Consider the following 9040-nt stretch of genomic DNA (forward strand, 5'->3'; position numbering starts at 1 on the left):
GGGGAAGGTGATGGAGGTGTTGGTGAAGATGGCGGAGGTGTTGGTGAAGATCGCGGTGATGCTGATGATGATGATGGCCACGACGGCGTTCCGGCACCACCGGAGGAGAGGGGGAGAGGGGCCCCCTTCTTCCTCTTCTTCCTTGACCTCCTCCCTAGATGGGAGAAGGGTTTCCCCTCTGGTCCTTGGCCTCCACGGCATGGGAGGGGCGAGAGCCCCTTCGAGATTAGATCTATCTCTCTGTTTCTCTCTGTTTCTGCGTTCTCAGATTCTTTCCTTTCGCCGTTTCTTATATTCTCGGAGATCCGTAACTCCGATTGGGCTGAAATTTTAACATGATCTCTATCCGGATATTAGCTTTCTTGCGGCGAAAGAAGGGCTCCAACCGCCTTACGGGGTGGCCACGAGGGTCAGGGGCGCGCCTCCCTACCTCGTGCCCCCCTCGGGCATCGTCTCGCGATGATTCCACTTCCCAAAATTCATAAATATTCCAAAATAAATCTCCGTCAGTTTTTATTCCGTTTGGACTCCGTTTGGTATGGGTTTTCTGTGAAACAAAAAACATGCAACAAACAGGAACTGGCCCTGGGCACTGGATCAATATGTTAGTTCCAAAAATAGTATAAAAATTTGCCAAAAAGTATATGAAAGTTGCATATTATTGGCATGGAACAATCAAAAATTATAGATAATACGGAGACATATCAGCATCCCCAAGCTTAATTCCTGCTCGTCCTCGAGTAGGTAAATGATAAAAAAGATAATTTTTGATGTGGAATGCTACCTAGCATAATCTTGATCATATGTCTAATCATGGCATGAATATTAAGACACGAGTGATTCAAAGCAATAGTCTATCATTTGACATAAAAACTATAATACTTCAAGCCTACTAATAAAGCAATCATGTCTTTTCAAAATAACAAGGCCAAAGAAAGTTATCCCTACAAAATCATATAGTCTGGCTATGCTCCATCTTCACCACACAAAATATTCACATCATGCACAACCCCAATGACAAGCCAAGCAATTGTTTCATACTTTTGATGTTCTCAAACCTTTTCAACTTTCACGCAATACATGAGCGTGAGCCATGGACATAGCACTATAGGTGGAATAGAATATGATGGTGGAGAAGACAAAAAGGAGAAGATGGTCTCACATCAACTAGGCGTATCAACGGGCTATGGAGATGCCCATCAATAGATATCAATGTGAGTGAGTAGGGATTGCCATGCAACGGATGCACTAGAGCTATAAGTGTATGAAAGCTCTAACTGAAACTAATTGGGTGTGCATCTAAGTTGCTTGCTCATGAAGACCTCGGGCATTTGAGGAAGCCCATCATCGGAATATACAAGCCAAGTTCTATAATGAAAATTCCCACTAGTATATGAAAGTGATAACTCAAGAGACTCTCTATATGAAGAACATGGTGCTACTTTGAAGCACAAGTGTGGAAAAGGATAGTAGCACTGCCCCTTCTCTCTTTTTCTCTCATTTTTTTGGTGGGCTTCTTTGGCCTCCTTTTTTTATTTGGGCTTCTTTGGCCTCTTTTATTTTTTTTGTAAAGTCCGGAGTCTCATCCCGACTTATGGGGGAATCATAGTCTCCATCATCCTTTCCTCACTGGGCAATGCTCTAATAATGATGATCATCACACTTTTATTTACTTACAACTCAATATTGCAACTCAATGTCTATAACAAAGTATGACTCTATATGGATGCCTCCGGCGGTGTACCGGGATGTGCAATGATCTAGCGTAGCAATGATATCAAAAAACGGACAAGCCATGAAAACATCATGCTAGCTATCTTACGATCATGCAAAGCAATATGACAATGAATGCTCAAGTCATGTATATGATGATGATGGAAGTTGCATGGCAATATATCTCGGAATGTCTATGGAAATGCCATAATAGGTAGGTATGGTGGCTGTTTTGAGGAAGGTATATGGTGGGTTTATGGTACCGGCGAAAGTTGCGCGGTACTAGAGAGGCTAGCAATGGTGGAAGGGTGAGAGTGCGTATAATCCATGGACTCAACATTAGTCATAAAGAACTCACATACTTATTGCAAAAATCTATTAGGCATCGAAACAAAGTACTACGCACATGCTCCTAGGGGGATATATTGGTAGGAAAAGACCATCGCTCATCCCCGACCGCCACTCATAAGGAAGACAATCAATAAATAAATCATGCTCCGACTTCGTTACATAACAGTTCACCATACGTGCATGCTACGGGAATCACCAACCTCAACACAAGTATTTCTACAATCCACAACTACCCACTAGCATGACTCTAATATCACCACCTTTATATCGCAAAACTATTGCAAGGAATCAAACATATCATATTCAGCGATCTACAAGTTTTATGTAGGATTTTATGACTAACCATGTGAATGACCAGTTCCTGTCATCTCTCTAAACAGATATAAGTGAAGCAAGAGAGTTTAATTCTTTCTACAAAAGATATGCCCATGCTTTAACAAATATAAGTGAAGCAAAAGAGCATTCTACAAATGGTGGTTGTCTATGTAAAGAGAAACAGGCAATCCAAACTTCAAATGATATAAGTGAAGCACATGAAGCATTCTATAAAGCCATACTCAAAAGATATAAGTGAAGTGCATAGAGCATTCTATAAATCAACCAAGGACTATCTCATACCAGCATGGTGCATAAAAAAACAAAAACTAAATGCAAAAGACACTCCAAAACTTGCACATATCACATGAAAGAAACGAATCCGAAAACATACTGATACTTGTTGAAGAAAGAGGGGATGCCTCCCCAGCATCCCCAAGCTTAGATGCTTGAGTCTCCTTGAATATTTACTTGGGGTGCCTCAGGCATCCCCAAGAATGAGCTCTTGCCTCTCTTCCTTCTTCTCACATTGAGACCTTCTCAATCATCGAACACTTCATCCACACAAAACTTCAACAGAAAACTCGGTAAGATCTGTTAGTATAATAAAGCAAATCACTACTCTAAGTACTGTTGCAAACCAATTCATATTTTGTTTTTGCATTGTGTCTACTGTAATATAACTTTTTCATGGCTTAATCCATTGATATAATTCGACAGTTTCATCAAAACAAGCAAACTATGCATCAAAAACAGAATCTGTCTAAAACAGAACAGTCTGTAATAATCTGAACATTCACCATACTTATGATACTTTAAAAATTCTTACAAAATTAGGAAAAATAAACAATTTGTATAGGAAGACAGTGCAAGAAGAATCAGAACCATTTGACATTCCATCTAAAAATGTAAAATCACACACTACAGCCAAAGTTTCTGTCCTGCATCGTAAACATCCTAAAGGCAAACCTTGGCACATTATTTTTATAATACAATGGAATTGTACAAGGGGATAATTATTTTTATTGAAAAGTTTCTGTAATCAAGATTCACAAAGTTGTTGTGAGCATGAACAAAGTTCAAGGAGCTCTCCCACTTCAACAGTGCTTGTTTTTCTCACTTTCACTTTCCTTTTTGAAAAGTTTTGGGTTCCCCTCTTTATTTTTGTTGTTTTTAAACTATATGAAAGCACTCAACAGAAATAAATGACTCTCTAAAACTTCCGGGTTGTCTCCCTGGCAGCGCTTTCTTTAAAGCCATTAAGCTAGGCATATAGTGCTCAAGTAGTGAATCCACCCAGATCCCAAGGTATATCAAAGCCAATTTTAATTAACAATGATTTGTAATTTAGTAGTGAGCACAAAGCAACATATATCAAGCAATGACGAAGTATAACTCTCTTCCTATGCATCGACATGTCATAAAAGAACAATTCATGCACACCTAGTAAAGGCTAATGCATAGTATAAACATTTTCTTGCAATTTTATCATATTGGAAACATAGAGAGGTGGAGATATAGTTCCTCTCTCATAATAATTGCAAGTAGGAGCAGCAAGCACATGCATATTATATTTATCGAAATCATCATGTGCAACGGTAAAAGGCAACCCATCAATATAATCCTTAATAAGTGCAAACTTCTCCGATATAGTATAATCGGGGGAATTCAAAAAGATAATAGGACTATCATGCGTGGGTGCAATAGCAACAATTTCATGTTTAACATAAGGAACTATAGCAAGTTCATCTCCATAAGCACAATTCATATTGGCATCTTGGCCACAAGCATAGCAAGCATCATCAAAAAGGGATATTTCAAAAGAATCATAGGGATCATAACGGTCATCATAGCAATCATCCTTCAGTAAGCACGAAGGGGAATTAAACAATGTATGAGTTGAAGAGTTACTCTCATTAGAAGGTGGGCACGGGTGATCAATCCGCTCTTCCTCCTTTTGTTCTTCGCTCTCCTCCTCATCTTTTTCATCCAATGAGCTCACAGTGTCATCAATTTCTTCTTCCATAGACTCCTGCAAAATATTAGTCTCTTCTTGGACAGCGGAGTATTCCTCAATATATTTTTTAAACATAGGTATTAGAAGCATAATTATCATAGCAATATTTAAGTATAGCAAAATTTTCAGATTTGTGAAAAGTAGCATCATACTTTTCAATCAAAGAAGCAATTTCATAAGCACCCTCAAAAGCAACAAATTCTTCAGTTTGTTGAACATCATAGTAACTATAAACACCTTTAGCATAAGAAGATAAGATTCCATTATCAATAAACTCACATTGTTAGGGAAGGTGTTTCTTATGGTTTTCAAAACAACAAGTGAAATCATATAATTCACATAAATTCCAAGCATAGCATTGCTGTCGGAGTAATGGGCCACGGGTAGGCCAACCCGAGTCCCAGAACCTTTCAAGACATCGGGGCAAGCTGCGCCCCTCAAGAACCCAGGACAAAGAGCCGCCTCCTGAGGAGTCGACGGCAAGGCAGCCGACTGCCCGCTCACGGCCGAGTCCCAGGGACGATTTCCAGAGAAGCCGGCTTTGGGGAGTTGGCCTGCGACTCCAACAAACCCCACGACCTCATCAAAGGGGACGAGGCAGGGGCGTGGCTACAGCGAAACCCACCCCCGCCCCTCACCAAGGGCAGGCATGGCCACAGCACGTCGTACCCCGGAAGATCTCCGTGTGGCATGGCACTGTTGCCATGCCGGCCCTGACATCAGCACCGCAGGGCCGAATCCTGCACCCACGATGGCTTGTCTGTACGGCCTGGAGGCAGCAGGCCCCACCAGTCAGTGAGACATCGGGAGACGGCAGGAGAACCACCAGTCAGACCCGTCGGGAGTCGGCCCGGGGGAGTTGGCCGAGCCCTCCCCCGGGGCCCACGCGCCATTAATCAAGATGTGATGGGGAGTGGCAACGGTGATCACACGCCAGGCGGTGGGGCTGTTTCCACGACCTCATGATCAAGCCCGCATCATCAGAAGCACGGCTACAGTAATCAGCAGCCGGCAAGACCCACCCGCGGCGGACGCGGCCTGTCGGCTCCGTACCAGGCCAGTCGGCGGGGCCCGCTAATCGGTGCGCCCCAGCGGTCAGCAGAGAAGACGGAGGCCAGAGGCACTGACGGTTGGGCCCGCGTCCAGCCGGATTACCATTGTACCCCTGGGGGTAGGCCTATATAAACCCCCCAGGGCACCCATGCAAAGGGTTGGAACCCATTAGCTCTAGACCAGATCATATAGAAGGGAGAGAGCTAGCCTTGCCCTCTCCTACCACTAGAAAACAGCTCAAGGAGCAACCGTGTAAACACTTTGCCATAGTGATCATGCGGAGACCCCGCAGGGCAGCAGTAGGGGTATTATCTCCCTGAAGAGCCCTGAAGCTGGGTAAGATTCGCCGGCGTGCATGTCTTCGCCTCATCCCGTTTCCAGGCACCGGCGACGTTCTACTCGCCCCAACCATGACAAGCCATCCGTTGGCATATGTCGCACCAAACCCCCGACATTTGGCGCCCACCGTGGGGCCTGGTGCACCGCAGTCCGGAGATCTGCTCTGGACAGGAACCCTTTTCCTCCCTGGAGAGCGCAGCCAGCCAGGCACGCCAGATGGAGTTTGCGCCAATGCACTAAGCGGCGTCGAGATCGCCTGCGCGGTCAGCTCCTTGGGCGAACTTGTCGGCGAGGTCTGCCTCTCCGACGAACCTAAATCCAAAGCAGGCACGGGCGGCCCCGAGAACCTCCTCGCGGGCCTCCTCGATCATCTCCACGTTTCCAGCAAGCCTGCCGTAGACCTGGAGTCCGTAGGCTCCACCGACCCGATGCTAGTCGACTCCGACACCGCGTCGCTCGACGCGTTCCCCACCAATGTGGTGGTCTATGACGAACCTCTCCCCCATGCAGAGAGCAACGGAAGCACTGTCACCGAGGTGCTAGTCATCAGTCATGATGAGCTCCCCGGTGGAGGAGTGCACGACTCACTCGGCGCGGTACTGCAAGACCTAACGGCGCCCATTCCGGAAGACGCTGACGCAGAGACGTTGGAGGCACGTCGCCTTCAGCTCGTTGAAGGCGTGAAGAAGCTGGCCAGCATGAGGCGCTTGTCAGAAGCCTACCAGCGGGAGATGGATCGTGCAGTCGGCGGCTCGCCGGCCCCGGCGGGGCCCAGCTGCCTTGGCGCGGTCCGGCAGCGTGGCCTAGCCATCGCCAACCTATTTGGGGCAAGCCGCCCTGTGTATGCTACACCAGCGGAGAACATCCAAGCCGCCCAGGCAGAGGCGGACGAGCTGGACAATTTCGAGGGCGAAGAACGCCGCCTCATGATGGAGCGAGTCCAGCGGCTTCTCGACGCGGCCGCCGCGTAGAACGAGGCCGGCTGCCGCACGGAGGTGCCTCAAAGGCCCATCGACGACCTTCACCAAGATCAAGGCGCAACGTCTCGGACGCCGACTGGCGGCGCCCGAGGAAGAAGAGACAAGGAGCCGACTGTCAGCCACAGTCGGACTCGCATTACCACAGAGCGCGACCGAGACGGCCGCCCAAGAGCAGTGGAACGACGGGACGACTGTCCGCCTCCCCCTCCCCGCAAGGAGAGGCGAGTCTCCCCGCCGCCTGTTGACCATCCGACTCTCGATGACCGCCTTGGCCACCGAGAGGGAGTTGGAGAGAACGACGCCCGCCACCGGATCGACCGACTCCACCGATCCTTAGCGCTGGAAGAAGAAGACGAGCTGGGTCCGCCTTGTTTCGGGCCCCGCATTCGGGACGAACCCTTTCCCAGAGGGTTCACGCTCCCAAGAGACACGCCCAAGTATACCGGCTCCGTGAAGCCGGAAGACTGGCTAGTCGACTACTCCACTGCTGTCAGCATAGAAAACGGCAACAAGCGTGTCGCCGTAAAGTACGTTCTGCTCATGCTCCAGGGCACGGCCCGGACATGGCTGAACAGCCTAAAGCCCCGCAGCATGAACAGCTGGGTCGACTTCACCGAAGCATTCGTCCGCAACTTCACCAGCACGTACAAGCGTCCTCCCAAGCCTCGTCAGCTCTCCTTGTGTGTGCAAGGCCCCGAGAGTCGACTCGCAATTACCTCACGCGTTGGGCCGAGCTCCAGAACTCCTGCGAGGGCGTGCATGAGGTGCAGGCCATCGAGTACTTCACGGCCGGGTGCAGAGAAGGCACCCTCCTCAAGCACAAGCTCCTTTGCGACGAGCCAGAAACCCTCGACGAGCTGCTGATCATAGCGGACAAGTACGCCACAGCCGACTCCTCCATGAAGGAGGAAATTCAAATCAGCACGACTGGCAAAGTGGCTCCTCAAGCTCCAAGAACTTCGGCGGCAGATGCCGGCCGGCGACAACAGCAGGTCGCGACCGTTGAAGCCCAGCAGCCAGATGAGCAGCCCCCGCCTAAGCGACAAAAAGGCGGCAAGCCAAACTGGTTGCCTGCATTCTCCTACGAGCAGACCTTGGATGGACCTTGCAAGTTCCACAGTGGCGCAAAGCCGTCGAATCACACCACCCGGAAGTGCTACTGGCTCACCAGGATTGCCAAGGGAGACGGCCTCCTGCCTCCCCTGCCTGCTGGGCAGCCGCCTCCACCTCCGCCCCAGTAGCCGGCTGTCAGGCCAGTCGGCACGGTACAAGACGAATACCCTGAAGAGCATGGAGCCTATGTGGTGTTCACCAGTGTGGCTGATGATCGACGCAGCAGGCGGCTGCAGCGACAAGAGGTGAATGCAGTAGCGTCGGAGACGCCAGAGTTCATGCACTGGTCTGAGAAGCCCATCAGCTGGAGTAGGGCTGACCACCCAGAAGTGATACCGAGTCCGGGCTCCTATGCCTTGGTCCTGGACGCCACCTTTGCTACGGACAGACGAGCCGCGCGTTTCTCGCGAGTTCTGATAGACGGGGGCAGCAGCATCAATATCCTATACAAGGACACCATGGAGAAGTTAGGAATCAAGCAAAGACAGCTTCAGAACAGCCAAACTGTGTTCCACGGCGTTGTTCTTGGGCTTTCTCGCCAATCGGAAGATCCTGATGGACGTCCTCTTTGGGGACAAAGATCACTTCCGTAGAGAGCCCGTCTGGTTTGAGGTGGTGGATCTTGAGAGCCCATACCATGCCCTGCTTGGCCGACCTGCCTTGGCCAAGTTCATGGCGGTCCCCCACTACGCCTACCTCAAGATGAAGATGCCCAGTTCCAGGGGAATTCTGACTGTGGCTGGCGACTACCGGAAGTCGTCTGCGTGCGCAGCAGAGAGCAGTCGGCTGGCCGAGTCCCTGGTAATCGCGGCTGAGAAGCGGCTCCTTGAGCGAGTTGTGGCGATGGCCGGCAAGCAGCCTGAGGTATCGCCCAACCCAAAAGAGTCGGAGGCTGAGGGTTCGTTCAAGCCGGCCAAAGAGACAAAGAAGATACCCTTGGACCCGGAGCACCCAGAGAGGTACGCCGTCGTAGGTGCAAACCTCGACAGCAAATAGGAAGGCGAGCTCATCGATTTCCTCCATGAGAATCGAGACATCTTCGCATGGTCCCCCAAAGACATGCCAGGTGTACCGACGGAATTCGCCGAGCACAAGTTACATGTCCGATCTGATGCAAAGCTGGTCAGAGAGCCCCTACGCCGCTTATCAGAAGAGAAGA

The sequence above is a fragment of the Triticum urartu genome, chromosome 3 (assembly GCF_003073215.2).
Source record: "Triticum urartu cultivar G1812 chromosome 3, Tu2.1, whole genome shotgun sequence".
NCBI classification, from domain to species: Eukaryota; Viridiplantae; Streptophyta; class Magnoliopsida; order Poales; family Poaceae; genus Triticum; species Triticum urartu.